We start from the raw sequence: 7583 nt of genomic DNA on the forward strand, positions 1-7583 counted from the left end.
GAATTTAGTTCTTTAAATACATAAAATTGATTACTCATTTATGTCTCAGACGTAAAGCCTAAGATCCTTACTTTTTAATTATCTTCACTGAAAGTGACTTATGTAAGAGTATTTGGAACATAAGAAAACAAATGCTAAATGACTTACCATTTTTACTGTACAGTCTTTTATTTGTTCTCAGCATACTACAAAATACAAATATATCAGTGTAAGAAGAGCTGTAACAGACTAGCAGTTGATACCTAAAATATTTTGTAAACTTTGAAGTGCAAAAACTTAACCATGTTCATTTGCTTCAGTAAAGAAAACTACGATGTTAGAACATTATGGATACATTCTGAATTACAGCTACTGCCAAAATTTCTGTCATTTTAAGGCATGGCAATTTAGTATAAATTGTTTTCAGTTGTAGTAATTTTTATTGTACATTTAACTATTAGAGTTGCCAAGTCATTCTAGAACTTCTGGCCTGGCATTGTTGAAATACGGCCTTCAGAATTATCTCCTGGAATCTCTCAGTGCCAAGCACAATGTCTTGAATGATAATTTTTTTGTTCCTAATGTATAAATGTAATGAAAATGGGGGTGATGCTTTATCTTCCATATTCACTGCATGTGTCTATAAACTTATTCTAACAGTGCCCGGTATATTTTTGAGCTTTATTCCAGAAAACTTCAGAGAAGTATTAGCATAGTTTTACATTTTGGAAAATGGCAATATGTTTTTGGGGAGGAATCAAGGGATAGAACTGATATTTAGAAATAATCAAAACTCACTGGACTCAAAACTGGTGACTAGCATGCTAGATAAATCATGAAAATAAAACAACCAAAAAATAAGACAACTCTGTAAATAATGAGATTACAGTTTTTGTGTGACTCTTTACCTCCAGGAGTCACGCAAATGGAACAGTTCCTGGGAAAACTTGGTTTAAACAGAATAAATGATGCAGTCACTAACAATGACACTACTGTCACCTGTAACACCTGATTAAATGTATAAGTTCCGGTGTGTTTCTTATAACATGTCACATGATTTTGTAGCTACCCTTGTGACCCAATGCACATTAAGTACTGGTTTTTAAATTGTATTCTGGTTTTACATTCAAACTACCACACACGGTGTTTACCTTGAATAAATTGTATAGCTCATTAGAAATAGTTTAACATAGAATACCATACTCACTTATCAATAATATAGAATACATTTTATGAAAAACAATTCTTCCAGCTGCATGATATTATCTGAGTCTTCTAGGGTCTTCTTATAAAATGTATTTGAATATTATTACATTTATATTACATTCCTAGCTCACTATGGAATAAACCTGCAAAATATGCTACATAATGTGAATTGCTTGAATAAGTCCTTATCTCTACCTCTTTTTATTTCTTTTGTTTATTTTCTACCACATTCTTGTTTTTATCCCCCATTTCTACCTGAAGTTCCTACTGCTATCGACTGTTAGAAAATATTTGAAGCTGAAAAGGACACAATCAGGCATGTAATCAGTCAAAGATTAAGGTTGGCTCAGCTCAGAATAAACATAAAATTTTTCAGAAATATAGACAATTTATTTATGTGAAAGAGTCAGGAGAAGAACTGGCCACAGTGGTAAAGTGTGTTATCAAAATAATTGGGAAACATAGGAAAAAGAATAGCAGAAAGTAGTATACTTATGTTTATTAAGTTGAGTTGTAAACAAGAGTGATAGGAAAGCCCCTTCACACAATATTTTCCCAATGATCTCATTTCCATTACCTTCATAAGCCCTTTCTTTCATTTGATAAACTGAAAGCAGTCTTCAGATGCAAGTTTTATCTGGTACATTAACATGTTATAGCCATTAAGTTGTTATGGTTGCTATTTTGTTTTGTATTTCTTCTTATCTTTATAGACAAGGATAAAGAAATCATTTGGGAGCCTCACCTGAGTCTCCTGTGGCAGCCATTAAACATTTCCATACATACTCTAGGTTCAGATGAGCATAGTTGAAAGTTAATAATGTGATGCTTGGTTTAACGTGTGTGTGTGTGTGTGCTTATATGAATGTGTGTGCTTATGTGAGTGTGTATAATCCTTCCTCTCCAGACTAAACTCTATACATGTTCTGTATCTTATGGCATCATTATGCAGGGTTTAATTCTAAGGTCTGCATATTTTAAAACTCAATTTTTCTTTCCTCATCCAATAGTTATATCTCACTATGGGTTGATTTACAATAACTAAACTAAAAAGAGTGATTTATGTATCAGCAAATCCATTTATTATTTATAATAGGAAATATGACTAAATACTTACAAAGATGTCCCTTTTCCAATACCTTGGCATTAGGAAAGTTACATGACTAATTAGGAAGCAACTTACTAAGCTAGAACTTCTCAATTAATAACTGAATGTTCTTAAAGAATCTTTCATCAGAGTGACATTATTTGGTAAATCACCTTTTTCTATCTCAGAATTCAAACTACCATGCTATTTATGTTATATGTACTAGGCAGAAGCAGAGGGTAAGATAGTGGTACTAAGGTTTGGCTTGGGTGAATAGGGGAATACAAACTTTCAATGAGATAGGAACAATACATTTGAGAGATCTATTGTGCAACATGGTGATGATAATTAACAGCAATGTATTGTATTCTTGAAAATTCTTAAGAGAATGGTTTTTAAGTGCTTTCACCATTACAAAATGATGCAGATTTGAGGTAACACATATGTTAATTGGCTCAGTTCCACCATTCCATGATGCATATGTATTTCAAAACATCATGTTATACATGATAATATATACAGTTTTATCCATTAAAATTAAACAATTCATTAAAATATCTCATTCTTTTCAGAAATTGTCAAGGAATATGAACAAATTACTCAATACTGCATCATTCCCTATGTACAGATATCGTGAGGATCATGATAATTTTTATTGGTTCCTGCTACCCACTCTTATTTTTTTTTCCATAGGACCGTATGTTCAATTCAATTCAGGAAATATCATCCTTAAGCTAAAAAATCATAGTGATCTTTACCTTTGAAAGAGTATTGGATACTCATGGTGCCACAATTCCAGTCTCTTGAAATTAGATATTAGCCCTGCTGTTGTCAGGAGTTCCATTCTGTGCCCACTGAGAGTCCTATGGAAGCCATCCATTTTGTATGACTCTGCTGTCTTCCCAAAGGGCTTTCCCTGAAGTCATGAGTTCCTGCTCAGCTCCTACCCAAGCACAGGAGCAGCCCAGAACTGTTGGGAGAGTTATCTGCCTCAGGGATATTTCTCACCCTACAGAGGATGAGCACCAATGTGATTGTTCATTGCCCAGTTATTTCTTGGGGGCATTTAGTATACTACTCACAGCTTCCATGGGGTTGGTAGAGCTGCAACCTTGACTATACGCTTTAATTAGACTTTTCCACTCTCACTCTTCCTGCTCCTCACTCCTACTCTATGAATTACATCTTCCAAAACTACTGACACCTATATGCTTGTGTCAAGCTCCACTTTTAAGAAAACTCAAATTAATAAAGAGGGCAAACTGAGAAATCATCTAACTCAATTTTTACAATTTACAGTGAAAGAAACAAAAAGTCAGAGAATTTAAGTTACTTGGCTGAAAATACAAAATAAAATAATGATAAAACTAATACTAGAATAATTGTGTATAATCTTAAATCTGTGAGTTATTCTTACATGTGTCTCTGAAATAGGGAACAGGAGATAAAAAATAAGAGCTAGTCATTGAAAAAAATATAATTTTCTAAAACTTATAGAGATAATATCAATCCTGATATCTTTCAATAATTGTCATGTCATTGCTTATGCCCAAATAACACAAAACAGAGGCCTGTACCAATTATATCCTTGAAGATATACAATGATTATTCTTATGTTCCTCTTTGAGTAAATACTAAAGATATAAATGCTTTATTCTCTGTGTTACAAATGCCAATTGTGTCTACCCATTGTCTTGTGGTTATATGGACTCCCTGTGATCTCTTCAAACAGGCCTTAAGTTGCAATGTGAGAAGAATTCTCATGAAGTTTAAAATAAATTGAAGATTTGAATATCAGAAACTTGAGAGGAAAAGACGACTTTAACATAAATCTGATTCAGCAACATGACAAATCAGTAACTTTCTTTTAGCATCAAAAATCTTTTCATGACAGCTAGCTATAGCAGAAAATTACTGAGGCATATTGGAATACAAGGTCTTCTCAGATATATAAAATGTGTATCTATAAGAGAAAAAGTAAATTGCTTAGAAACACTGTAAGAACAGAGCGACTCAAATCTTTCTAGCAATATAACGTTTTTATTCACCATATATCTATTTCAAGTTGAGTTTTAAATTTCTTTTATAGATTTCAGTTTATGTAATGGAGATCAAAGCTTGGATATATATGTATCTATTTCCATTTTATAATCTTCACATAAAAAAACTCTGTCTTTACCGTGGATATTATAATTTTCACTGTAAAACAACTAACATTATTACCCTGATTTCTAGATCACAGAACTTGAAACAGTAGCTATTTATTCTCACAGAAAAGTGATCATCTTTGAAAACTAAATTGATACACCATTTTTATTAACATTAATATTCTGATAAAAAGTACTTCTTTAAAATTAATACTTTTCAGGCCGGGCGCGGTGTCTCAAGCCTGTAATCCCAGCACTTTGGGAGGCCGAGACGGGCGGATCACGAGGTCAGGAGATCGAGACCATCCTGGCTAACACAGTGAAACCCCATCTCTACTAAAAAATACAAAAAACTAGCCGGGCAAGGTGGCGGGCGCCTGTAGTCCCAGCTACCCGGGAGGCTGAGGCAGGAGAATAGCATAAACCCGGGAGGCGGAGCTTGCAATGAGCCGAGATCCAGCCACTGCACTCCAGCCCGGGCGACAGAGGGAGACTCCGTCTCGAAAAAAAAAAAAAACAAAAAACAAACAAACGAAAAAAAAAAAAAATGAATACTTTTCTATATAATACTTACATATTAAACAAATATTAAAATTATACTTCGATTTTGCTAATGGTGTCTCTTCCCTAAATATTTGTTTCTTTAATGAGTAGTGGTATTTTCTGGACTTAGAATTGTATTGATAAGTGGCGTGAGTTTTCATGACAAATCTGACTTCCCCTTTCCTTTTCTCTCATCTCAGACATTTTGCAATGTAGATTTTCATTAAAGGCCTGATGAGTTCAACTGGTTGCTGTCACATGATCTCTTCACCAATTCACTTTCAGGTTACTGAGAGTAGTACTTTTCATCCTTCATCACCACCAAACCAGCACCTGGCACATGGAAGGCAGTACATATATATTTGTTGAAAGAAACTGAGTGAACTCTCACCTTTTTAATCCCTGATTTTTTCAATTTTTAAAATATTAAGTAATTCATACACAGATAATTTATACTTTTTAGTGTACAGTTCTGAGTTTTACAGTTTAGAGTTATGAATCTACTCCTCAGTTAAAATATAAAACAGTTACAACATGTACAAAATTTTCCAAGTGTCCACCTCAAGACCCAACACTAGAACCTCCAATCTGCTTTCTGTCCCTATGGTTTTAACTTTGCAAGAATGTCATATAAATGGAAATATACACAATAGAGGTTTTTTTATTTTTGTTTTTGTTTTTGTTTTTTTAAATGGCTGGCTTCTTTTATTTAGTATGCTCTATTTGAGATTTATCTATATTATTGTATGTAAATTATCATTTTAAAAAGTAACATTCATATTAATTAGGCCAAGAAAGGAGAGATTATGTAATTTTATAGAACTCATCTATTCATTTTTTTTTATTCTAAGAGTACCTTTTAAAGTGTGCCATTTGTGATTAGAATTGACCCTCCATATTCATGGGTTTCACACAAACTCAACCAATTGGATCAAAAAAAATTTTTTTTAAACTAACAATACAACTATAAAATTAATACAAATAAAAAACAATATAGTATTTATGTACATAACATAGCATTTACATTATATTAGGTACTATAGGTAAACTAGGGATGATTCAATGAATACAAGAGGATATGCATAGGTTAAATGCAAATATGATGCCATTTTATACAAGGGATTTGAATATCCAGGGACTTTGATATCGGTGGGAGTCCTGGAAGCAATCCTTCTTTATACCTACAACTTTTTTTCTTCCTTGTGTCAATGGTGCTCTGATCCTCTCCTACACCGGAGTCCCCAAGATCATTTATGGATTGATGACTAACAAAAATGATTCAAGGAAATCAGAAAAAGTTATTAAAATTACTATTGTGGCTTATTACTGCAAAAAATACAGATTAAAATCAACAAAAGGAAAAGGCAAACAGGGCACAGTGCAGGAAAAATTAGGTGCAAGTTTTCAGTTATCCTATCCCAGCAGAGACGGTACAAATTAGCATAATTAATTAGTAATTAATTGTTAGTACAATTAGGTAGTAATTACTTTTCTCAGTAATGATGTGTTTTTTTCTAACATTTAAGATATTAAAACATCAGGAATATATTTTTTTCAAGTGATTCACTTTAAGTCTCTGATATTTTCTTCCTTGTGAATGTGTCAGAATAATTTAGTAGAAAAAGGGATGTTATATACACAACTCTATCCACTATCCTGAAATGCCAAATTAAACAAGATTACTCTTTCAGCTTTTTAAACTTAAATTTAAAATTAGCAAGTTGAGCATATTCTATTTGAAATTTATAATTTTTAATTTTTTATATTTTGAGGTAAATTTTAAATTTCGTATTGAAATTTAACATTTATTCTCTGTGTTACAAATGCCAATTGTGTCTACCCAATATCTTATGGTTATATGGACTCCCTGTGATCTCTTCAAATAGGCCTTAAATTGCAATGTGAGAAGAATTCTCATGAAGTTTAAAATAAATTAAAAATTCAAAAATTCATGTATCTCCCCCACAAGGACACACATTTAATAACTACACCAAACGTTAATTCTGGTCATTTTTGCCTAAACTTTAAAGGGAGGATGGCATAATGAAGCATGTCTAACCTTGCTTTCCATAATGGCCTGCACCAGTTTTTCAAGTTTTCTCTGGGATCCTCTTGGCCAAGAAAGGGTTTATTTAGTTGGTTGTAGGGGCTTAAGATTTTATTTTTGGTTTACACTATTTTCTCAATAATTGCTAGAATGAGGAGAAAGATGAATATGGTGTAAAAGTTTTTAATAGCACTATCAGCCAACAAGAAAATATTGACACTTATAGAATACTTTATCAACAAAGCAGAAGAAAAATTTTTTAAAGTGTATACGAAATTTTCACAAATATGGCCTATATTCTGAGTCATTAAACAAGTCTCAATAAATTTGAGGAAATTTAAGTTACGCCTAATATATTCTCTCCAGCTCTTGGGAATGAAGTAATATGCTCCTAAATAACCTATGAGTATAAGAAAAGTGAAGGATATTAGAAAATATTGTAAACTCAATGAAAGTAAAACCATAATAAATCAAGATTTATGGAATGCTACTACAGTAGTGCTTAGAGAAATATATAACAATGAATATATTAATAATAAACAAAGGTCTCATATCAATGACCTCAGCTTTCACT

Source organism: Mandrillus leucophaeus, unplaced genomic scaffold (genome assembly GCF_000951045.1).
Source record: "Mandrillus leucophaeus isolate KB7577 unplaced genomic scaffold, Mleu.le_1.0 Scaffold923, whole genome shotgun sequence".
NCBI lineage: Eukaryota > Metazoa > Chordata > Mammalia > Primates > Cercopithecidae > Mandrillus > Mandrillus leucophaeus.